General features: G+C 36.2%; 1 protein-coding gene and 1 long non-coding RNA gene across 4 annotated transcripts in view; one reads left to right on the forward strand and one right to left on the reverse strand.

The window, feature by feature from the left end:
* Positions 1–25,130, reverse strand: part of STEAP3 (STEAP3 metalloreductase) — a 70,637-nt gene that overhangs the window by 20,593 nt on the left and 24,914 nt on the right. The gene's annotated exons all lie outside the window — the stretch shown is intronic.
* Positions 435–11,764, forward strand: LOC141561794 (uncharacterized). The gene is made up of 2 exons (XR_012488162.1): positions 435–1,167; positions 10,855–11,764. It is a non-coding gene; the product is annotated as an uncharacterized LOC141561794 (long non-coding RNA).

The raw sequence follows: 25,130 nt of genomic DNA on the forward strand, positions 1-25,130 counted from the left end.
AGCTTTTAATTTTTAAAACATATTGCATAGATAATTTTCAACATTTACTCTTGCAAAACCTTGTGTTCTAATTTTTTTTCCTTCCCCTCCCCCCTCCTCCTCCCCTAGATGGCAAGTAATCCAATATATGTTACACATGTGCAGTTCTTCTGTACATACTTCCATAATTATGATATTACACAATCAGCAAAATCAGATTAACAAAAAGGAAAACAAAAAGCAAGCAAAACACAAAAGAAGAAATAAAAATACTATGTTGTGATTCACACTTAGTCCCCACAGTCCTCCCTTTCTGGGTGCAGATGATTCTCTCCATCACAAGACCATTGGAATTGATCTAAGTCACCTCACTGTTAAAAAGTCGCATGCATCAGAATTGATCAGTTTATAATCTTGCTATTGCTGTGTACAATGCTCTCCTGGTTCTACTCACTTCACTTAACATCAGTTCATGTAAGTCTCTCCAAGCCTTTCTGAAATCATTCTGTTGATCATTTCTTGTAAAACCATCATTTGTTTTCAATAAATGTATATTATAAGACAGTAGTAACACATTTGCTTTGTTTATGTCTCCTTCTGAACTTTTCCTTGTATATTTTTAATGTTTTATTGATGACCAATCTTTCCTTTTATAATTCATCTAGGTCATTACTAATTCTCCCTTTCCCTGCTGTCAAATAAAAATCCTTCCTTGTAACACGTAAATATAGAAGAACAAATCAAAGATTCTATGATTCTATGAAATACTGGCCTTGTCTGAAAAAAATGTCTGTCCCCTCCTGCACTGCTGGCTCAGCAAGTCAAATCAAGTGAAGAATCATATAAATAGGAGCAAAAAAAAGACAGTCTCTGCCCTTTCAGAAGCTTGTATTTTGATAGGGGATAACAACACATAAAAGAAAGCTGGGGAAGGGGAGTATGCTGAAGAAGAAACTCTAAAGAGTTAGGAAGTAAAGAATGAACATGGCTGGCATAGGGACCCTTCCTGAAACTGGAGGTTCCAGGAGAAAAGAACCAATCAGAGGAAAGGACTTCGGGGTGGAAGGATTTTCCGAGATGAGGAGGCTGATGGAAATGTATGTAGAAGGAGACCTGGAAAGACAGGAGTAAGCCCCACCAAGAGAGGAATGAAGGAGTGAAGATCATCTCCCAGTCAAAAGTTGTGAGGTAAGTCTGTGTCTCTGCCCCTCAAATAGGATGAGAAGGATGGAAATGTCAGTAAGAAGTATCCTATCTCTGAGTTCTTTCTCTCCAAAACGCTAATCTTCTACCCTAAATGATTCATTGGGAGCTTTACAACTCCCAAGATACTAACTAACCACTGGCAAAACTTGGAGGTTATCCCAAGTCTGTCTTCTTCCCTCCCTTTTCTTCACTTTCCCATTCTATAAGTGGTCTTTAACTTCACCTCCAAAACCTTACAGTGCCCTAACCTCTCTATCAAGGATGTTGTTGCTGTTCAGTCATTTTTATTCATGTCCAATTTTTCATGACCCCATTTGGAGGTTTCTTGGCAAAGATATTGGAGTGATTTGCCATTTCCTTCTCATTTTACAAATGAGGAAACTCTCAAGGTTAGTCATTTAATTTATTTATTCAAACTTGAGTGTGAATGATTAGGTAAGTTTTACCTTGTCATTTGGATTTTATGTGAGAAGTTTGAAGACAACATTTCTCCTCAGAGACTTTAGTTACTAGTGGTAGATTTTAGGTTACCTGGTCCTATGGGAGACCAGTGGGGGAAATATTTTTGTTACATATTGGGAGTTTTCTTGATTCTCTTAAAATCCACAATTATCTTCTGTGTTATCTATGGGTTAGCCTTGCCTAGTATCAGAGACACAAATATACAGTCCAGGGAGCAACTCAGAAGACAGATTTTGATTTAAAATTAAAAAAAAAAGGTTCAAGAAAGTTTAGGTAAATATCTAGGGATAGCTCTGATTTATGAGATAAAATGTATGGACCTTACTCCTATGCCTTCCCACAAATCCTCCCTTAGCTCATTATCACAGAATACCAGGTTGAAGGTTCTGGCTCAGTGACTCAAACAGGTGGACTTCACTGATGACCTTGAAGACCTGACTTGAAGTGTTCTTAACCTCCTTCATAGTAGTTTCCCTTTTCTACAGTTTTCACCAAGAATAGAAGGTAGTAAGGTCACCACAGGCAGAATGACACAGACGGAAGGGCTATTGGAGAGTAGTTCCAGTCCTTTTATTTTACAGATGAAGAAACTGAGGCTGAGAGAGGTCTTAACCAAGAAATGGCATTTGAACCTAGGACTTCTGATTCTAATTCAAATCTAAGTTCTCTCCAATTCAATCGCAAATGTTTAGTAAGATATGTAGAAGACACTGTGCATCAATTTATTTTATAAGTAGGACACTGTCAGGAAGACAGAATAACACATAACCCTTTCTCTTAAGAGGAATTTAAAGACCAGCTAAACAATAAAACTGGTAGAGTGTGATATAATGCCACATGAAAGAATAAACATAATTTTATGCAGGTTTTGAGAAGGTATATTTTAAATTAGAGGAATTAGGAGAAAACTTCAAGAAGGAGGCAATATTTCAGAGGAATCTTGGAAAAAAAAAAAACAACCCATAAAGTTGATTCTTTTGACCTCCCCAAGTGCAAAACTTTATAGTTATCTATGTTATAACATATAACATAGATAGTATATCATCATATTAGATTTAGTGAAATGTTTTAACCAGTCAGGTTCTTCTTCAATTTTGTCATCTCAAATGTCAGTTATCCTTCTTAGTTTTGTTTCCATTTGCAAATATGATAAGCATGCCATCTATGACTTTATTCCCCAGTCACTGATAAAAAAAAGTTAATAATAGGGCCAAGGGCAGATCCCTGAGGCATTCCACTAGCAACTCCCTTCCAAGCTGACATTAGTGACAATTCATACTGTCTAATCCCTTATATAGAAAAGATTTGTTCCACTTAGCCCCAGAGAGTAGAACAAGAGCAATAGGTAGAAGTTTCAGAGAGATGTAGTTTTGATGGAGGGAAACACTTATGGGATCATAAATTGAGGGTTGAAAGGAAGCACTGATTTTTTTTTTTTTTTTTTTTTTGGTCTGTTCATTTTTACAAATGAGGAAACAGCTTCAAAAAAGTTAGATGACTTGCACAAGATCACCAGGCTAGTAAATATCTGAAGCAATACTTGATCCCACGCCTTCCAACTCAGTAGCTTATGGCCTTTGGGTTCTCCCCACCCTGAAACTCTTCTGACAAAGGCTGGAGAGGAATTGTTAGGGATATTGTAGAGAATATTCATATTCTGGTATGTTGGACTAGATGGCCTCTGAGGTCTTTTCCAACTCGGGAGATTCTGTTATCCTATAAACCAAAAATAGTGTAGATATCCTTCAAATCAAATCCCTAAAGCTGGCAAGAATGAAAAAATAAGATTTTTCATCTGACACAAATATAACCCCAAGAATAAAATCACAAGACCTAATTAACCCTGGGAGGTGTTATTCTGGACCAGTTTTGAACTTTTTATATGTGAAAAAAGACAGAGTGACCTAGTAGGTATAAAGTCTGGAAGCCTGAATAATTGTCTTTGCCTCTAATTAGCTGGGTAAGTGACTTCAGCTCTCTGAACCACAGCTTCCTCATCTGCAAAATAGTAAGTTTAGGTGAGATGATCTCTCAAGTTAACGTCAATATGTCATATTTTATGATTCTAAGAAAACTCAATGATCTTTAGTGGGGAAAAACATTGGCTTTATCAAGAGGAATGAATAGACATCCAAAGTCACTGAGATGCAGAACACTCCTTTTGGCTTAGCTCATCTCAAATCGGAGCCCTTTCCTGACTCTTTTGGATCACATTTTCTTCTCTGAACTCTCTCACAAGTAGATAATTCAGCATTTGATTTTTTTTTGTTTTATGTGAGAGTAGAGTCCAAGTCTTAAACTTCTCTTGCTCTCCCTACCCCTTCCAACATATACCAACATAAAACTAGGCTCCCAGTAGACACTATGGCATTGTGAATAGGATTTGAGAGAGAGGAAGATTTGGAGTTTGAACCCCATTCATCTGCTCCCTATCCTGTCCCAGTCACTAGCTGTGTAATCATAGGTCAATTACTAAACCTTAGTTTACAAATCTCAGAGGTATTGGGAGGCTTAAATGTGAATGTGAAATTCATGAAAAAAATATATAAGCATTTTGCAAACTTTAAAAACCTATGCATGAAATTACCTATTAAGGCAAGGAGTTTGACATGATGACTTGCAAAGATCTCTAAGAATCTATTACATTAATGTGCATATTTACTTGTGGATTTTGAATATACAGATGATATACAGATTTATGGGGATGAGAGCTAGGGGAGGTATTCTATTGCATACTCAGTCAGAGAGTATATTGTGAATATAGACCTGAAGAACCCTCTTATTATTATTATTATTTATTTTATCATATGTCTGAGCACATGACGGTTCAGAGACCTGATGACTAATTGACATTGTAACTGCAATTCTAAAACTCACCATGTTGCAAGCATGTCTCTGCCCCTTATGAATAATGCTTCCTGGCATAGATGACACAATGTCTCTTTCTTCTGATGGCTTGAAATGCCACTTGGAACCCACCCTTTGATATGTGTCCTAGTTTATCACTTCACTCAATTCTCAGTCAGCTAGAATAATAAGAGAACTGGGGAATGGATGAGTCAAAGTTGCAAATGACCAGAAAATTTTTTTCATAGAATCCCATTCTGAGTTGGAAGAAATTTCAGGAATCTTGTAGTCCAATTCATTTGACTTAGGCTAAAATTTAAGAGAATTTGTGATTTCTGAGAGCCTGCAAACTGCAAGCTAGCCAGGGATTAAGGTAGGGGCAAAGTAGATAACTCAGCACTAAAATACTGATTACAGGAAATCTGCAATGTGACTGCAGAAGAGGTGATTTCTTAAAGCATACACTAAATCAAGTATGCTTTAAGCTACTTTCATTTTCCCTATTTTGTAGCCAATGATAGGCACTGAAAGTCCTATAAGAAGGTATTTCCACACAGATTAATGCACTATTAGTGGAGTTGTGAATTGACCCAACCATTCTGGAGAGCAATTTGGAACTATTCCTATGATGCTATAAACCTGTGTATAACCTTTGATTCACTACTGGGGCTATATTCCAAAAAAGATCATAAAAGAGGGAAAAGGACCCACATATGCAAAAATGATTGCAGCAGCTCTTTTTGTAGGGGTAAGGAATTGAAAAATGAGTAAATGCCTATCATTTGTGGAACAGTTGAATGTTATGTTACTGCTCTATAAGAAATAATAAACAAGCTGATTTCAGAAAATCTTGTAAGACTTATATGAACTAATGCTAGGTGAAGTCAGCAGAACTGGGAGAACATTATATACATTAACAACAAGATTATATGATGATAGATTATGATTGACTTAGCTCTTCTCAGCAATTCAGCGATCCAAGACAATTCCAATAGACTTGGAATGGAAAATGCCATCCACATGCAGAGAGAGAACTATGGAGACTGAATGGACTGAAGCAAATATTTTCTCCTTTTTGGGGGGGTTTGTTTTGTTTGTTTGCCTTTTGTTTCTCATGATTTTTCCCCTTTTGGTCTGATTTTTCTTGTATATCATGACAAATATGGAAAGATGTTTAAAAGGACTTATACATGGATAACCTGTATCAGATTGTTTGTTAGCATTAGGAGGGGAGAGGGAAGGAAGGGAGAGAGAAAAATTTGGAACACAAAATCTTACAAAAATGAATGTTGGAAACTATCTTCATATTTGAAAAAATAAAATACTGTCAAGAAAACAAAACAAAAATCAAATGAGAGACGGAAGAAAAGCTAAAAAATAATTATGAACCATACAAGAAAAACAAGAAGAATATGAAAAGATAGTCAATTAAATGCAAATGGAGATCCAAAGTTTTAAAATCATTCTTCAAAAATTACTGGGCAAGGAGAAATTAGTGAAGCAATTACCAAGAAATAACAGAACAAAATATAAATAATGAAAAAAAAAAGAAAAAGAAAATGTGAAACATAAGAAAAACAACAGATCTGGAGAACAGATTAGGAGAAAGCATAAAAACAATTGGACTACTCGAAGCCCTCCCCCCACCAAAAAAAAACAAACCTTGACACAATATTACAAGAAATAATCTAAGAAAATTGTCTGGGAGTGATAGAACAAGAGGAAAGTAATAATAGAAAAAATCCACCAATCACCACCTCAAAGAAATCCTATAAGGAAAACACATAGAAATATTATTGCTAAATTTCAAAACTTTCCCCCCCAAAGAAAATTTTGCAAGAAACAAACAACAAAATTCAAATATTCTGGAGCTACAATTAGAATTGTACAGGATTTATCAATAGTTATAATAAAAGACTGAAATCCCTGCAGTATTATATTTTGATAATCAAAACAACTATATCTGTGGCCAAAAAAAATTATATCCAGCAAAATTAAACATTATGTTAAACAAAAACTTCAATGAACTTGTAGATTTCTCAGGATTTTGTCTCAACCAAACCTCAACAGAAAATTTAACATGCAAGAGTCAACATCAAAGATTAATTTCAAGGGATCAAATGGGACAAATAACTTTTATGTTTTATATGTAGATATATTTACATATATCTAAGATTGACATCAGTAATTGGGTAGAAAGATTGGGGCAGAGCTAAATATGATCTGACTCTAAAATGGAAAATCATTTAGGAAAAGTTAAAACTAGTAATTATACTATGTGAATGAGATGCAGAAGAAAAACTGACACAGAAATATTAGATGAGGGTAGGAAAGCTAGTAGTTCTGAAAACCTACTTACAACACGAATGGGTTATATAGAGAACAATGCATAAATATACCATGAAGAGTATAGAACCCTCCAAAATCTATAAAGAAATAAAGGGGCAAAAAATAGGATTAAGTGGAGTATGGAAGGGTGTAAAGATTTACTGGGAAATAAAGTGGAATTCAGAAAGGTGTTCAGATTAGGGGTTCAGATTAGGGGATAAGGGGATAATGGGAATGAGATAAAGAAGGAAAAAAAGAATAGGAAGAGAAGATAAGGGAAGAATCAGTGGGTGGGGGGAGGTAAAATAATAGCAAAGCAAGTAAGGAGTAGAACTAAAGTAGGAGTTAGCAGGGATAGGAAATATATAGGAGATATATCCAAACAATAACAAGAATCAAGAGTAGAATTTATTACAAAGAAAAAAAAAAAGTAGGGCTAATAATCATTGATTTCAGAGAAAGTCAAAGTTTCAATCACAAGAGAAATCTACATTATATATCAGCCATGTTAATATTGTTTTAGATGTATGTATACATATGTAGGTATGTATATAAGCATGTAGGTGTGTGTACATGTGTATGTGTGCATACATATATATGTGTGTGTATGTATGTATATATATGTGTGTGTGTATATATATATATATATATATTTTTTTTTTTTTTGAGTGGGTATGTGTGCTCAAGTATGCACATATCCTGCTTAAGGAGAGATGGAAGGATGAAAGGGATTAAAAAAAGGATTAAGCAAAAAGTACACAGCAGAAAATAACCTACAGGTTTTTCATGATTCTACTATGAGTTAATTGAGAGCTCCATGCAGGGACTTTATTTTGGTTGCTTGGGATAGAGACCTTTTTTTTTTTTTTTTTTTTTTTTTTGGTTCATATCTGGGCTGCCAGAAAATGGAAGTATTGTGATGCTATTAATATTGTTATATGGTGATGATCCTGAGAGTGAAATTCCCCAAGAAACTTTAAGCAGAAAACTACAGCCAAATAACCAGGATTATGAGCCAGAGGATCCTCTCTCCTCATGCAAAAAGTTGCGGTTCTTAACCTTTCTTGGGTACTTCTGAAAATCTGATAAAACTCCTCAGAATGGTATATGTATATATCCATATATAAAAATATATAGAATTACAAAGAAAATTAATTATATTAAAATAGTGATCAAAATAATTTAAAATATTTTTTAAATAACTTAATTTTTTTTTTTTTTAAATCATGATTCCTGGGTTAAAACCTCCTGCTCTGTAGTGTCAATATCACTGTATAATTTTTGTTAGGAAAGAGACATTTGAGAAACAAGGAACGTGACTCAAAGGTGATATGTAAAACCACCTCATAGGGTTATTGCACTTTATAAACTCTGACCACCCCAGCTGGAGGGGATCTGCTTCCATCTGGAGCATTGTCTGTGCCCACATTTGGCATTTAGCAGACATAGCCTTCCTTGTACTGTTTAAGTCATCCCCCATTTACAAGGGCTCCAAGGAAAAGGGGGCTGTGTTTGACATGGTTTTGTTTCATTCATAGCACTTGGAGTCCCAATATTTGGAGGTTGATTTTGCTTTCCAATTTAAGGTCTTTGAATCAGGTGCTGACATGGGCACAGAAGGAGTCATGGCAGAAAAAAGAAATAATTTCCTAACCACATGGAACAGAGCAGACCATTATGTAAGTCTATCACAAGAACCTGGAAGAAGATAAAAACAAACCAGGCCCTCCTTGGGGATGGGAGGAAACTAGCACTCACTGCAAATGTCTTCATTGCCTGATGTGATTTTTATTTTAAAATAATCTTTACGAAAAATGCCAGCAGTAGCCAGACAGCTTCTTTTTGGAATGCGAGGGAGTGAAACTGTGCTGAGGCAGTTGAGAAGTGGAAATGAGCGTAGTGGAAAGAGCTAGATTCGGTCTTCAAGGACCTGAATTTGAATCCCCCACTTACCTAATATGACATTGGGCATGTCACTTAACTTCCCTGTTTTCTCATCTGTGAAATAAGGAGGTTTGAGTAAGTGACCTCAAAGATATATTTGATCTTTCAGTATAACCACAGGGGAAGTCAAAGATGCCTGTAAAAAGTGGCAGGTTTCCTTTGGAGGCAGACCAGAGACAAGGGCTTATCTTGTTCTGAAGGTACTAAAGGAAGCTTATCCACTTTGTATTGGGGAGGAGTGAGGTGGGGCAGGGCACAGCATGGCATCTACTACCTCAGAAAATGAAGACTCTTGATATTATAAAAGGAGAAAATAGGCTGTTTTGATTACATGAAACTAAAAACCTTTTGTACAAGCAAAACCAATGTAATTAGAATTTTAAAAATTATATTTTCCGGAAAAAGCTTTACATCCAATCTCTAATGGTTTGCTATAAGGCATACAAAGAATTGATATGATAGTAAACATAAGACCTAGAACCATTCCACAAAAGATAAGTGATCAAAGGATATGAACAGAAGTTTTCAGAACAGATACAAATACTCTTACCACCATGTTTATTTTTAAAATGCTTATGTACTGTATTTTTGATTTTCCCAATTACATATAAATACAATTTTTAACATTTTTAAAACTCTGAGTTTCAGATTCTCTCTTCTTCCCTTCACTTTTGTCCCCTCTCACCCACACTAAGCATGTAAGCAATTCAATATAAGTTATACATGTGTAATCATGCAAGACATTTCCATTAAGGTCATGTTATCACAATGTTTAAAAAAGTTTCAAATCGTGAAATGAGCAGAACCAGGAGATCATTATACACTTCAACAACGATAGTGTATGAGGATGTATTCTGATGGAAGTGGATATCTTCAACAAAGAGAAAATCTAATTCAGTTCCAACTGATCAATGATGGACAGAATCAGCTACACCCAGAAAAGGAACACTGAGAAATGAGTGTAAACTGTTTGCATTTTTTGTTTTTTCTTCCCAGGTTATTTTTATCTTCTGAATCCAATTCTTCCTGTGCAACAAGAAATTCAGTTCTGCACACATATATTGTATCTAGGATATGCTATAACACATTTAACATGTATGGGACTGCCTGCCATCTAGGGGAGGGGGTGGAAGGAAGGAGGGGAAAATTTGGAATAGAAGTGAGTGCAAGGGATAATGTTGTAAAAAATGACCCATGCATATGTACTATAAAAAAAAAAAGTTATAATTATAAAATTAATTTTTAAAAAAATATAAAAAAAATTTCAAATCACTAACAATGAGGAAAATATCAATTAAAATTCTGAGGTTTCAGTGTAGAGCCATCTAAACAGTAATGATGATAAGTGATGGAAAGGAGGAGTCAATGTTGTAGTGACTAGGGAAATATGTCCCACTAATATATTGTAGATTATCCTATGAATTAACACAGAACTAGATGTGAAAGTTGACTTTATATCCTTTGACCTAACATTATCACTTTTTATTTCAAGGAGGTCAAAGCTAGAAAAAGTCCTATGCCAAAATATTTATAGCCTCATTTATATAACCCCAAACTAGAAACAAATCAAGCACTCATGAATGGATAAATAACAACAATAATAGTTCTAGCCAAATGGATTACTCACTATTCTCCACTCAGTTTGTTAGAACCCTACCCCAGAGTGCACCTTGTACCCCATTAGTCTTTCATGGCTCCATCTAGATGACAATCCCCTTCTTGAAACCCTCCTGATTCTCCCCAGCCAGATGTAATCTCTCATTTGATTCCTTATAGTATATTGAGATATAAACAATATACTATATATATAGTATATTGAGATATAAACAATATACTATAAGGAATCAAATGAGAGATTACATCTCAATATTACATCTATCACATTCTGCCTTATATTATCAGTGTCTACCTACATGCCTTCTCCCCTTCACCAGACTAGAACTCCATGAATGCAGGAACCTGGCTTGATTCACTATTGCATCACAATAGTGAACCTCTCAATAAATGTTAAATGAGTTGAAAATTATGAATTTTTTTAAAAGCTGAAGAAACAACTATAACTTCTTGTATTTGTCATTCACCCAACAGACACATTCATGAAGTATCTACTTATAAATCAAGAACTTGGTGGGAGATACAGTTCCATATTATATGGGAGACATGGACTTGGAAAAAAAAGAAAGGAGTAAAGGAAAGGAAGAGGAAAAGTAAAGAAAAAAGGAAGAAGAAAGGAAGACCTAAACCCATTGAGTTAATAAAGCCAATAGTTTTATCATTTACATTTTTTAAAATGCAGTGATAACTGAAGGATCTGAACAGTAGTTCAGACATTTTGAAGAATATGATATTACATAATAAAAGTTACAAAAATGTTTAGGCTCTTTGATTCAGCAAGCCCAATTGTAAGTTTATGCCCTAAGGAGGCAAGTAAAAGGAAGAAAAGGGTTAATCTGTACAAAAATACTCACGGTAGCACTATTTGCCAAAGCAGGAAACTAGAAACCCAACTTGGCGTGTGCCCAACAATGAAAGAATGGCTAAATGTTCTATGATACATGAACATAATGGATTATTATTTAATTATATGGAATGACAAATATGGAACGACTTATAGGCAGTAATACAAATTGAAAAAAGCAGATCCCAAAGGAGCTGTGAATATAACTGTTCAATAATACATCAAAAAAGCAACAAACCTTATGGTATATATGTATCGTGGCTAATGTTGGGTATTATCTTTCTTGTTAAAAGCACAGGGTATAATGATTTGGAATCTTTTTGGTGATGGGGAGAAGGAAAATTGCCATTTTATTTTTTATTGTTCTTGCCTAAGATTTCCCTTGAATTCTTTTTCTTTGGTTGTTATATATTTGAAGGCTTGTGTCTTTTGACAGAAGTTAAAATAGAATGTATCCATAAAATAAAGTTTAAAACAATACTTTTGAAGGAAAGGTATAAATCTTAAATTGAATAAATAAATATTAACACCTCAATAAAAGTGTTTTTGTAATTGACTGCATTTTTAAACCTTGAGCTGAGATTTTTCTTTTCTCTAGGAAAGCCTGGTCTTTGTAAATTTGTAAATGGTCCATCAAATTTGTTCAGTTTCTAAATCCATTCCCTATGGCTGTATCCTTCTACTTTCACCTGTTGTCAACTACTCCTTCTTCCCTGCCATATTGTGGTAATCCATTCATCCCTTTTCAAATAGAAGAAACAATAGGGGGAAAACAAGGAGAGTGTAAAGAGTCTGGACCTCTCCTCCAATCATAGAGGTCACTGAAGAAAGAATGGACTGAAAGTACAGGAAAGAGAAGGGATTATACTTTAGGTTAATTTAAGGCAAAAAAAAAAAAAAAAAAAAAAAATAGAACATGGACTACAAAGAACCAGTGGGGGCAAGACACTAACATTAAGGCGGATCAGGAAAGATGGGAACCTGAAGAAGCACATCAACTAGGAATAAGGAAACTTTATAAGTGATTTCATAGGATTTTTTAATTGGAAAGCAGCTTAGGGATTTTCTAGGGCAGTGATGTTTTACCTTGAGAACAGAGAGACTATTTTTGTTTTTTAGCCTTTCTTTGTATCCTAAGTGCATAGCAGATAGTAGGCATTTAAGTTCTAGCTGCCTGCCTGCCTTTTCTGTCACAGACTCTCTGTGGACTCTCAAAATTAACAATTTTAAATGCATAAAATATATAAGATTATAAAGGCAATCAAATATATTGAAATGCAGTTATTAAAAATGTGTGTATATTATATATAGATATATAGCCATATATGTATGTTGTGGGAATCCTTGAAATTTAATGTGTTTGTTTTCTCTGACTTACCTTCCCAGGCAGAAGCACTGGACACAGAATAACTCATAGAAAACACATAGTAATCTCAGGGCTACAATGTTATATATTCACAGACCCCCCCAAGTTAAAAATGCTCCATCTAATTCAACACCCTTATTTTTACAAATTAAGAAAATGAGATTCAAAGAGAGGAAGCAGTTTAAGGTCACATAGATAATAAACCTGTGAACTCTAATCTTGGCTCTCCACTGACCTTGAGGAGTCACATGATCTTTCAGAGCTACAGTATCCTTATCTGTAAAAGGAGAGGGTTAGATTATGTAAAATTGCTTCTAGCTATTGTTCAGTTTCTCTCCTCCCACATTTACCATTTTATCCCTAATCCTTTCCCATTATCCTAGGATTACTATCAATATAAACTGTCAGAAGCATGAGTATTCATGCTTGCCAAATCATGCCACAGCAATTCCCCAAATAATTTACCTGTTGGTCTGTTCTCCCGTAGTCTTCTCTTCCCCTCCCCCCACTACACACACACACACACACACACACACACACACACACACACACACACACACACACACACACACCCTCCTCTCTCTCCTTCCCTTCCCCCCTCCTTCTTTCTTTCCTCTCCCCTCACACCCTCCTCCCTCCCACCTTCCTTCTTTCCTTCTCTCCTCTCCCTTTCTTGCTCTTTCTTTCTTCCTCTTCTTTTTTTCCCTTCTCTGTCCTTCCCTTTCCCTTCTCTCAATTTCTCTGTCTTTCTCTTCTTCTCTCTGTCTGTCTCTTCCAGTGTATTTCCTTCCTTTTTTCCTCCAGCTATCTGCTGATTTCTCTAGGATAAATCCTTTACATGTTTGGAATCTTTAACCTGAGAACTGGAAAGAACCTCATTGGTTCAATTTGGAAAATATCTTGTTCAGGTACGATCATTTTTAGAAAACTCATTATTTTGGTTATGGCTCAAGCAAAAACTCAGATTAATTCAACGCTTGGTTAAAATGTATTGTTTGGGTTTGTTTCATGTAAATGGGTTTGATGCCTCTGGTTTAGCAGCTTGTTTCAAGCCCTTTCTTCTTAGCACTGAGATAGTCAAGCTCAGGGGATTTTCTCAGGATGGTTTTACCAAGGATGCGGGGTTTGGGAAAAAGATTCTTCCAGAAAACTAAAAAGGCCTGGGGCTTATTGGGAGAAGAAATGTAAAATAAGGGAACAAAAGTCCAAGCCCGGTATTAGAAAAAACCTAGTAAAATCTTGAAAAATGATTCAACTTCCTAATGACAACAACTCACATTTATACAACATTTAATGATTAATACAATGTTTTTATGTCAAAGGTCAGGTTCTCTTATTTTGGCACTCTCATTTTTATCAAGGCGAAAACTGAGACCCAGAGAAATTAAATGAACTGAGGCTCAGAAAGGTAGCCATGTCATTAACCATGCTTACAAAGCTAGGAAGTAGCAGAAGTAAGGCTCAAATAAAGGTCCCCTGACTTCAAAAGTAGTTCTCTTCCCATCATTCCACATTGTCTCCTAAAAAAAATTGCAGCTGATTTTCAGGGCAAATAATGTGTTTCTGCTGTCTTTGCAAGAGGCTCAAATAGATCTTTGCTAAGAGCATGAAAGACTGTACTTAAGTACCACGTGGGTGCTATTGCCTTCTCTTGGGGTCCCTCCTTGGCTCCATTGCTCTTATCCAGTTAATTACTAGTCAGCTGGGACTCACTTTTTTTCTTTCTTTTCTTTCTTTTTCTTTTTTACTTTTCTTCTGTGAAAAGCAGAAATAGATGCAGCTAAATCAATATGCTGTGTTGTCTGCCGAATGGAAATACTGAAAATTCTAAAAATGGTCTGTAAGATAATGGCCCGGAGGTAGTGTGTACTTCCCTTCCAGACAATGAACAAAAAATGCTTTTCTGTTTGGAGGCTGGAGAGAGTGGGAAATATGTTGATAGTAGCCTTTAAGAGGCATTTTTTCAACCAGGTGTCAAACTCAGGCATCATGGTGCTGAGATATTCTTCAGTTTTCTATGTAATGGAAAAAGCAGAAGGATATGAGTCCCAGATCTACTACTAACTAGCTGTGTGATCCTGGCTAAATTAGTCTACCTCTCTGGACTTTAGGTTTCCTAAATCTTTAAAACAAAATGAGTTGGACTATAAGATCTCCAAGGTCCTCTTCAACTCTAAAACCCCACTAATTTACTTCCCAACTAGGAAATCCTGAATGCTATAGATATCTGCCATTTCCCTCCAACATCTTGACAGAAACAATGCCCTGGAGGATTTAGCCTTTTCACTTTCTGGACATCTCTTCTTCTGTCCCCTCCCCCCACTCTCCATACCTCCCCAAGCTTAGAGCTCCTGAGCTCCAGATTGGTAAATACCTCAAAAGTGTCCTACTATATTGAGCCAACTATTTTACCCATCTTTCACCTAAGTCCTCCATTTACCTTCTTTTGTATACACCTATACCCTCCCTAACACACCCACACACTCCCTCAACAATTTCCCCAAACTCCTTTCCTCCAGGTACTTCGTTTTTTAAAGGAAAGATCAAGAGTTTTAGGACTATCAAGTCCTAAATGGTTAAAAGCTACACCCTATTGCTGTCCCCAATCATCTTCAGCAACAATGTAGGATTTTCCGAGGCAAGTGAACCCTACCACCAGCTCAATCCTTTTGCTGTCTAGATCAGGCAGAAGACAGTCTGGGAGGTGAGACATGAAAGACAAAGCACTCCCTGTTCAGAGGATTTTTGCAGAAGATCAAATGTGACATGGAGCCCCAGGGAGCTGGTTTTTCTCATGTGCTTGCTATTCCTGGATTTAGTATGATTAGCTCAGGGACACAAGCTCCCAGTTTTGTTTTGTTTTTAGTGGGCCAACTCAAGCCTACTTCAGTAAACCTTTCCAAATCGCTCTTGACCACAATGACCTTTCCCTCCTTTGAACCTCTACATCCCCAGCAATTAGAATCAGTAGCACTCATTTTAAGTTTCATTTACTGCCTCATTGTTTCATGTGTGTGTGTGTGTGCGCGTGTGTGTGTCTCACCTGTCTGTCCCACTAGAAAGTAAACTCCCAAAGGGCAAGGAAAATATATCATACTGTACCCATACAGCACCTAACATAGAATATACTTTAAAAGCCCTAAATATTTGCTCAGTGTCACAAAACCTGGAAAGCTCACTTTAGAAAATGGAATGATGAAATATGTAGGCTATATAAATTTATGAATTAGAACTAGAAAGGACCTTAGAGATCATCTGGTCTGATCTTCTCATTTTTCAGATGAAGGAACTGAGGCTTAAAGAGCAAACTGACAGTTTGAATTTTGGCTTTGTCAAGTTTAACGACACTAACACTAATAAAGAACTGGGCTATCCTGGATCCATAGACTTGGCTTCCATCCAATCTCAGTAACTCTATGATACTAATAAGAAGAATTATCCCCTGACACACTACTCAAGACAACATAGTATAGTGAACAGAGTCCATTTTTGAAGTCAAGATTCAAATTCTGTCTCTGCTATATACTACCTATGTGATCCTGCAAGAATATTCTAAGATAATTTACAATCCAAGTACTAGTGCACCTTGTTAAGGAAGAGTTTCTTCAATATAATTCCCAATCTTGAAGAAATCAAAGATTCAGACCAAAAATTCTAATAAAAATGTCCCATCTAAATGATGACAAGTGTAATAGATTGAATCCCCTTCTGCTTGATCAAATGAGTAGAATGACAATATAACAATAGCAGATGTTTCTATTGTGCTCTGAGATTTGTGAAACAAGCATTGTCTCATTTAAGCCTCATAAACATCTTGTAAGGTGGATAACTATAGGTATTATTATCACCATTTCATAGATGAGGAAATTGGGGCTCAGTGAGATTAAACTCTCTATCAACAGACACATTGTCTTTGATCACTCCAAACCCAGGTCTCTTGATTCCAAGTACAGCATTATTTCCACTAAACTATGACGCTATATGCTAGTAAATATATAATAAAAAACAAAAACAAAAAACAATTAGAATCAAAAATCTGTTGTGGAAAAAACACAGGATTGTAATTCTGGCCAAATTACTGAAATCCCCCTCTGGATCTCAGTTTTCTCATCTCAAAAAATGGAAAGGTTGGATTGGATTAGGTGGATGGTGCCAAACTAAAAAAAATAGAAATAGATCTCTGCAGGTTGCATACCAATTTAGAAAACTACAAATTAACATTCTGTATTGCATTTTATTTTTATTTGTTTTGTTAAATCCCAATGATGTTCTGGATTAGATGATTTCTAAGGTTCCTTCCCACTTCCAGAATCTACTACTCTGGGGCTCAATTAGCAAAAATCAAGGACTATTGGCTTCAAAATCTGATGCCACAAGATTCAGTGGAAAGATCACTGTATTTAGAAACAGAGGTCTTGGGGTGAATTCCTGAGTCTGTCATAGTGTTTGTGTGGCCTTGGGCAAGTTGGCAAATGCCTCAGACAGCAAAATGAAGGGTTTGGACTGAATGACCTTAAAGATCCTTAAGAAAGTTTTGAAGTTCTAGTTCTAAATCTATTACCTTAAAAATCCTCTAAAGATTTTGGATGGAACCCAGTTCTACCCTTATGGATCATGTGATTATGCAAAATCAACTATAAACCAAGTAAAAGTTTAGGCTTGTAGAGGGGAAAGTGCTTTGCAAATTGCAAAATTCTGTCTGTACAAACATGTTAGTGTGACATCAGGCATTTTGGTGTTTGAATTGATTTCATGTATTTTAGTTATTCATCTAAGGGACCTGGGACTCTGTTTTGCTTTACTATCTATTCAGAAGGTGGCACTACTAAACAAGAGATTATAAGCCTTTCAGAGGCATGAAAAGTCCTATTATTTACTTCTTCCCGCACTGGCAGGTAGTATTTTTGAAGAGAGATAACTGAGAAGTCACAGTGACATGAAGAGGTCTTAATAGTGCCTGCTGGCGCTTTTTGTAATTGGGGACAACCCAGAGAGCCCAGGCACTCTGAATCTAGCAACCAAAAGGACAACCAAGAAAAAAAGGGAAGATAAGAGGGAAGAAAGGTTCAGTTAGCATTCTCCCTCCTTCCCTTCCCCATCTCACGGTGTTCCCCATTACAACCATGGCCACTGTACTCAGGGACATCTTTACTAAGCAGGACATAAGTAGTCCCAGAACGAACTATCAATCTGCCATTTGTTCATTGTAGTTTTATTCTTTTTCAGTCCTAAAGAATTTTTTATACTGAAGAGACTTCTTTAAAAATTAAAATGCCTCTAATAGGCTTGTGGTGGAGAGAGCCATCTGCATCCAGAGAGAGGGCTACAGGGACTGAGTTTTTTCACCTTTGCTGTTGTTTGTTTTTCTTTCTCACTTTTTTCCCTTTTGATCTGATTTTTCTTGTGCAGCATGATAATTGTGAAAATATGTATAAAGAATTGCACATGTTTAATATATATTGGATTATTTGCTGTTTAGGGGAGAGGTGGGTGAAAGGGAGGGGAAAAATTTGGAACCCAAGGGTGAATGTTGAAAACTACCTATGCATAGGTTTTGAAAATAAAAAACTTTTAAAAAATGAATTTTGAATTCCTCAGGTTGTAAGGACTGTCTTTCACTTTTCTTTGTACTCCTATTCCAGGCTTAGCACAGTGCTTGACACAGAATAGCTGCTTAATATTTAGTGACTGACTAACTGACAATGGGTGGAAGTTATAGGGAATTTAATGGCTCAATATAATTACTAATAATTAGAACTGTACAAAAAAGGAGATGGGGCGTTTTAGTAGAAAGTCTATTCCCTCTTAATGGAGGTCTTCAAGTTAAGGCTGTATGACAATTTGTTGGGAATATTAAAGAGGGGGATTCATGCTTTGGGGGGGTTAGGCTATAGTGCAGCTCTTTAAGTGGGACTTGTGACCCCACATGCGGTCTTGTAATTGAATATGGGAATCACAAAATTATGTTTATCAGTAAATGTTTGACTTATCTACTTATTTTATATACCTACATACCCAGGATCACATACAAATTTCTCAGGAAAAAAAGGGACCCCAAGTTTAAGTGTGGAAGGGATTATTATCCCTATTTACCATGAGCAAACCAAAGCCCAATGAAAATGGCTGGTCCAGCTATTTAATGGTTGATCTGGGTTTCCTTACCTCCAGGTCTCCCCAGATTGTATATTTTAGCTGTATTCCAAAGCAGGGGGATGAAAGAGGAAGGGAAAAGGGAAGGTCTGGGTGGATGATGAGTAACAGAATCTTGACTTTACTCACCCTCAGTCTTTTCCATGCCAAGCAGAAGGGTCTGAGTTATTTAAAAATTCACCTACTCATGGGTCAAGGCACTCTCTGACCCAGACCAGATTCTCTTCTCACAATCAGTCATGGAAATATTATTTCTTTGCTAGGCCTACCAGGCAAGCCAACCCAAGAATGGCTAATACTTTGCTCTCTGTTCCCATATCCCTCTGGACTCTTCCTTTGCCCCTCTCCAGCAGAGGACAGTTCCTTCCAAGAAAGGAGGGGCCTAATTAATGCTATACTGTCCTTTCCTCCAATTATTCCCCAGCAGGCTGCTGCCTTCCCCCTTTCCCACAATTATGCTGTCAACCAGAGATGGGATAAGAGAGAAAGCAAGAAGCGGATCTCAAATCAGGTTTTAAAAGCTATGTTCTTTCCACAAACACATTAGCTTTGGCACTTCTATTTTCTCCTGGACCATTTCTACCTTTCAAAGAGGTTCTAATAAACATTTTCTGTGGTTAGGCAGTAGTAAAGCTGCCTGGAATTGTTATGTAGATGCCATGAAAATAAAGTCATTATCTTTCCCTTTTCTCCAAAGTCTGAAAGGTTTCTACAAAAGAATAGAATGCAAATGACAGAGGTATCCATTTGTCAACATGCAAATCCTAAATTTGGTTAGACAGGGGAAAAAGAAATGCTCATACCACTACTGAATGAGAAAAATACTATGTAAATTCACAATTCATAGGCTTGTGTAGTCAAGCATAGTAACTCAAAAAAAAGTTTTAACATATAATTAGGAAAAAACCGAAATATTATTTAAAAAAAAAGAATACTAGAAGGGGATGGGAAAAAAATCTGAATTCTCAACTATTTTGTAGAGCAGGTATGAAGAACTGAAATGAATTAAGTTAATAAAAAATTTAAAATTCAGAATTGGGCTGCATGATATGACAGCATCAGAGATTTTTAAAACCCTCTAATAATCATATTAAATGCTGGACCCACACCTTGTAGGTTATTGTATCCTTAAGCCCTGATATTAAAAATTCACTATCAGACTCTTTCTCATACGTGAAGAGGGCCTCTAAAATTCAAAAGTACAAATGATGGCTAACTTTTTATTTGGCAAAAAAAAAAAAAAAAAAAAAAAAAAAAAACCAGTAACACCAATGTCTCCAAATGAGAAGAGTCTAAATCGCTTAGTTCTGCTGTATAACAACAATAAAAAGCAACATTTGAAGAGCACTTTAAAATTTGCAAAAGGCTTGTTATTGATGCTGGCGGTAGCCCCTTTAAGATTCCTTTCTGATTCTCAACCCTCATCCCCTTTAAGATTCCTTTCTCATTCTCGACTCCCATCCCCTTTAAGATTCCTTTCTGATCCCCAACCCCCATAACTGATCTTTGATTTACAAAACCTGATCAAAAGCACCCTTTTGCATCTGCTCAGGTTTCCTAACCCCACCTGGCCAGTTCTGGCCCAGGCTGGGTTCAGAAGCAACCAACATGAGACTCCACCCATAAGTCCCTTTTACCAAATAAAAGAGCCAAGCTGGAATCATCTCTTAGCAGAGGATCGAAACATGCTAGCACCATGCTTGCATCACAGACTCTCTGTCCACCACTTATGGTGTATTCTTTTCTCTACCTAATACCTTTAGACTTTACCTTACTTCCTAACCCTACAATAAACCTTTTTTTTTTTTTTTTTTTTTTTTTTTAATCAATCTAGGTTTTCGGGCCTGTAAATTCCTTTACAGGGGACTTTGCGCCACCACTAGAACACATTTAACTTTGTATCCTTGCACCGAATCCAAAGGGGTTACAGGGGAGATCCATTTGACTCCCTGTACCCCAAACCTGCCACTAGACCTTAATTAATCCTAATTTTATTTAGGTATACCTTATCTAGCTAGACCTCATCATTATCACATGTGAGCCTCATGACAACCCTGTGAGGTAGATGTAAACAGTATCCCCATTTTATAGATAAGGAAAATGAGACTCAGGGAAGTTATATTTCATAAAGCAACACTTCTAATGAATGTTAGGATAAGATTTAAATCCAGATCTTGCTGATCTCAAATCTTCTATTCTAATCACCAAGTCACAGTGTCTTCCCTACAAGAGACACCCCCAGAGTTCACATACTCATATACATGCATGGGAAAAAATATTGCTCAATCAGCAAGAGGAGGAGGTAAGGCATAATGAATAAATGAGGGCCAGAAAATGAGTTGACAAGGACCTATACCTAATGAGGTGATGTCATTTCAAAGATTTGAGGATCAGAAATCAGATTTAAGGTGGAAAGATCTTTGGATATAATTTAGTTCTATTTTGCAGATGAGAAAAATAGGGTCCAGAGAGAGATAAAGAGATTTTTGCCAAGATCATATATGTAATAAGAAGCAGAACAGCTATTTTAACCCTCTAATTTCAAACAGAAGTGTTCTATGTCCTCAGATGGCTCTGGCCCCTCTGCACATTTACCAGTAATTGAGTGGTGTTTCAGCTAGTCTATCCAAAAGAATTCTAACTTCTATTTAATCTTATAGCTGGCTGGGATCCTTTCATTTCCCTTCAGGCTTCAGATCTGATTTCTTTTAGGCCCAATCTAAATTTTGTTTTTTTAAGCCCAGTCTAAATGATTCCATTAGATGAATTTGATGGTCTAGACTGGGACTGCTGGCAAGACCAGAGCCACTCACCAAAGGCAAGGGGCAGAGATGGGATCCAAGTATTTTATCAGCTTGGGCTCCGGATGCCAGACCACACAATGGAGAAGTGTCGACTGGTGAATGATGCACGGTTGGAGAGTGCACTGTTAGGCAATGTGTTTCTGTGTATATATTTCCTGTTTGGTGAGGAAACCTTGTTCCTGCTAATTACAGTCTTAGATATAGAAGACTGGGCCAGGGGACCATTATGTAAGTCACTCAGTGTATTATCCCCCAACTTTTCTATCCAAGAAATGAGCTATATGTTTCAAGAGCCTGTGTTTGATCTTCAGGATAGAAAACCGAGTATAATGATCCAGCTGAAAGTGGCAATCTGTCAACTGTCAGGGGAGGAAGTCTACATTAGTCACCCCAGCCTTCATTATCTGATGATTATTTCTGAAGCTTTTTGTGAATTCATTGTCATCTCTATTTGCTGATCCCAGCCAGTGGAGAGACAGCCACGAGAGAGACAGACCCCAGCTTCCACCCAGACTTTCTTGCTCTTCCATTCAGGAAGTTAGCTATAAGACACTGGAGTAAAACAAAAACAAAACAAAAAACAAACAAACAACAACAACAACAACAACAACAAAAATAAAACGGCATTTTGTAAGCACCTGGCTTACAAGAATCCAGGCATGCTTAGAGTAAACATCTATTTATCCCTAGTCCAACCGACTAGCAAAGTTTAGTTGCCCAGAATGGTTATGTGATGATGACAGATTTTTATAGTGGGAGCCCACGGCCCAAAGTACATTCCCAGTGATCAAAGAACTATCTTACTATATGGATCCCCATTTTAGTAATAAGGATTTTTTGATAAGCTTTCATAATGAGTGTTCCAACATGATTAATATGATGTATGTATGACATGACTGCACATTATAATCTACATCAAATTGTTTATTTTCCCATTGGGAGAGGGTGGGGAAGTTGAAAGGGATAGAGACAATTTGGGACTCAAATTTTTAAAAAACCCAAATTTTAAAAATTGTTTTATATGTAATTGAGGAAAAATTAGATATTAAAGAGAAATAAATGGGGGCTCATTGTTTAAAATTCAAGAATCCATGTTTGATGGATGCAACTTAGGTAATATTGATCTGCTTAACATGATCATTATATTCCTTACCCATTCTGAACTAATAGAAGCTTGGTGCATTACTAGTGGAAGTCGTGACCTGGTTCTGATCTTGAAATTAAGAATCTCAACAAATTCTACTCTCTAATAATATTAATTCTGTGCCTTCAAGTAATATCTCACAGTGAACTCAACTGTGGGTTCACACACAACATGGGAGGGAGTGCTGCAGAAGATTTCCAAGGTTGAAAAAGGGCACACATATGCCTCATTTGACACTCCTTTTGTTTCCTTCTCCCTAGCATAGGGTTGGACACATCACAAAGTCTCCATAAGACCTGCCCGCTAATTCATAATGAGAGCAACAATAACAATAATTAATTAGTTCATAAGATTACAGGTTATCTGAAAGGACTCTTAGAAGTTTTGCTGTACAACCTTTTCATTTTATAGATGAGGAAACTTAGGCTTGAGAAAGAAAGCAGTTTTCCCCAGAGCATACAGCTCAGTGAATGACAGACATAATGTTGGAGTCTTTCTCCAGTAATGATAAAGGGTGTGAAAACAGAGGGCCAGATGAAAGAATGTCTTATGCAATCTTCAAATTTATTGGTCAGAGAGACAAATATATATAGTTCCAATGCTTATAGAGCTAATACATAGTACACTCTTTGAGATTCCTTTATCCGCTGTAACAAACCTAGTCCACTGAGATGCAAATGGTTAGGCCCAGATTTTGGCCACTTCAACAGAATTGTAAACAGTTGTGATAACACATCAGAGCAAAATTATCATACCAAAGTCTTCAAGTACATTTCTCTCAAATGACTTTGGTCTCCATTGTGGACTGCTTTTCCAGTTTTAAGTTTAAAGGTGTGTCTTTGATCTCTTAGAGTTTGCATTTTGCTTTAGACACCAGGATTTTATCAATATATTAAACAGCTCAGTCTTTGCTATTGTTTACTGGAAGGGAAATTGGTGAGCCAAATTACTCTAAATTTCAAAACCTGAAATGGACTCTTAACTTTTGGCCCTTTACAATTTAAGATACAAAGTACTATAGAAATGCAAACATTTGATAGGGCTATTTGTTGTATCTGGAAGAACAACAATTATATATAATTCTTATGCTTATGCAATTCCCCCCATTTGAAATGTTTTCCTCTCTTCTATCTATCCAGATCATATCTCTTTTTCTGGCTTTCCAGCCCAATCCAAGTTGCATCACAACCATTGATTATTTTCTGCCATCTCTAATCCTAGCAATCTTTTCCTACTCTGAGTTCATTGTATTTGTTTCCCATTCTACTCACTTGGCACATTATCACATGCATGTAGCATGTATACATTTTATATTTATTCTTCTTCTCATTTAAGTGTTTTATACATTTATCAAGCAATGCATTAAGAAAAATTTATTAAGCACCAACAGAAATACCTCAGAGATACTGTGGATTCAGTTTCAGACCACCACAATAAAGTGAATATTGCCATATAGTGAGTCACATAAAATTTTCTGGTTCCCTGGTCCCCATAAAAGTTATGTTTACAATTTTTTAGTTTTTTTGTCTATGTAAAAGTTATGCTTACACTATACTATAATCTAATAATATTATGATTAAAAATGAATATTCCTTAATTTAAGATACTTTACTGTTTAAAAATGTTAACCATCAACTGAACCTTCATAAAGTTATAATCTTTATGCTGGTGGAGGGTGTTGTCCTGATGTTGATGATTGCAGGGTGGTGGTTACTAAAGCCTTAGGGCAGATGTGGCAATTTTTTATTAAACAATATTATTATTTTATTAAAGCTTTTTATTTTTAAAATATATGCATGGCCCAATTGCCTCAGCAAAACAAAATAAAACAAAACAAAAAAAATATGCATGGATAATTTTTCAACACTGATCCTTGCAAAGCTTTGTGTTCCAAATTTCCCCTCTCCTTTCTCCTTCCTCTATATGGCAAGTAATCCCATGTTAAACATGTTAAAAACATATGTTAAATCCAATATATGTATATATATATATACATATAATTATCTTGCTGCACAAGAAAAATCAGATAAAAAAGGAAAACACAATGTAAGCAAACAACAACAAAAAGAGTGAAAATACTATGTTGTGATCTACATTCAGTTCCCACAGTCCTCTCTCTGGATGTTGATAGCTCTCTTCATCACAAGATCATTGGAACTGGCTTGAATCATCTCATTGTTGAAAAGAGGTATGTCCATCAGAATTGATCATCATATAATCTTGTTGCCATGTATAATGATATCCTGGTTCTGCTCATTTCACTTAGCATCAGTTCATGTAAGTCTCTGCAGGCCCCTCTGAAATCATGCTGCTGGTTGTTTCTTATAGAACAATAATATTCCATAACATTCATAAACCATAACTTATTCAGTCATTCTCCAATTGATGGACAAACATTCAGTTTCCAGTTTCTTGCCACTACAAAGAGGGCTTCCACAAACA

This window comes from Sminthopsis crassicaudata, chromosome 3 (assembly GCF_048593235.1).
Source record: "Sminthopsis crassicaudata isolate SCR6 chromosome 3, ASM4859323v1, whole genome shotgun sequence".
In the NCBI taxonomy this organism is placed as follows: domain Eukaryota; kingdom Metazoa; phylum Chordata; class Mammalia; order Dasyuromorphia; family Dasyuridae; genus Sminthopsis; species Sminthopsis crassicaudata.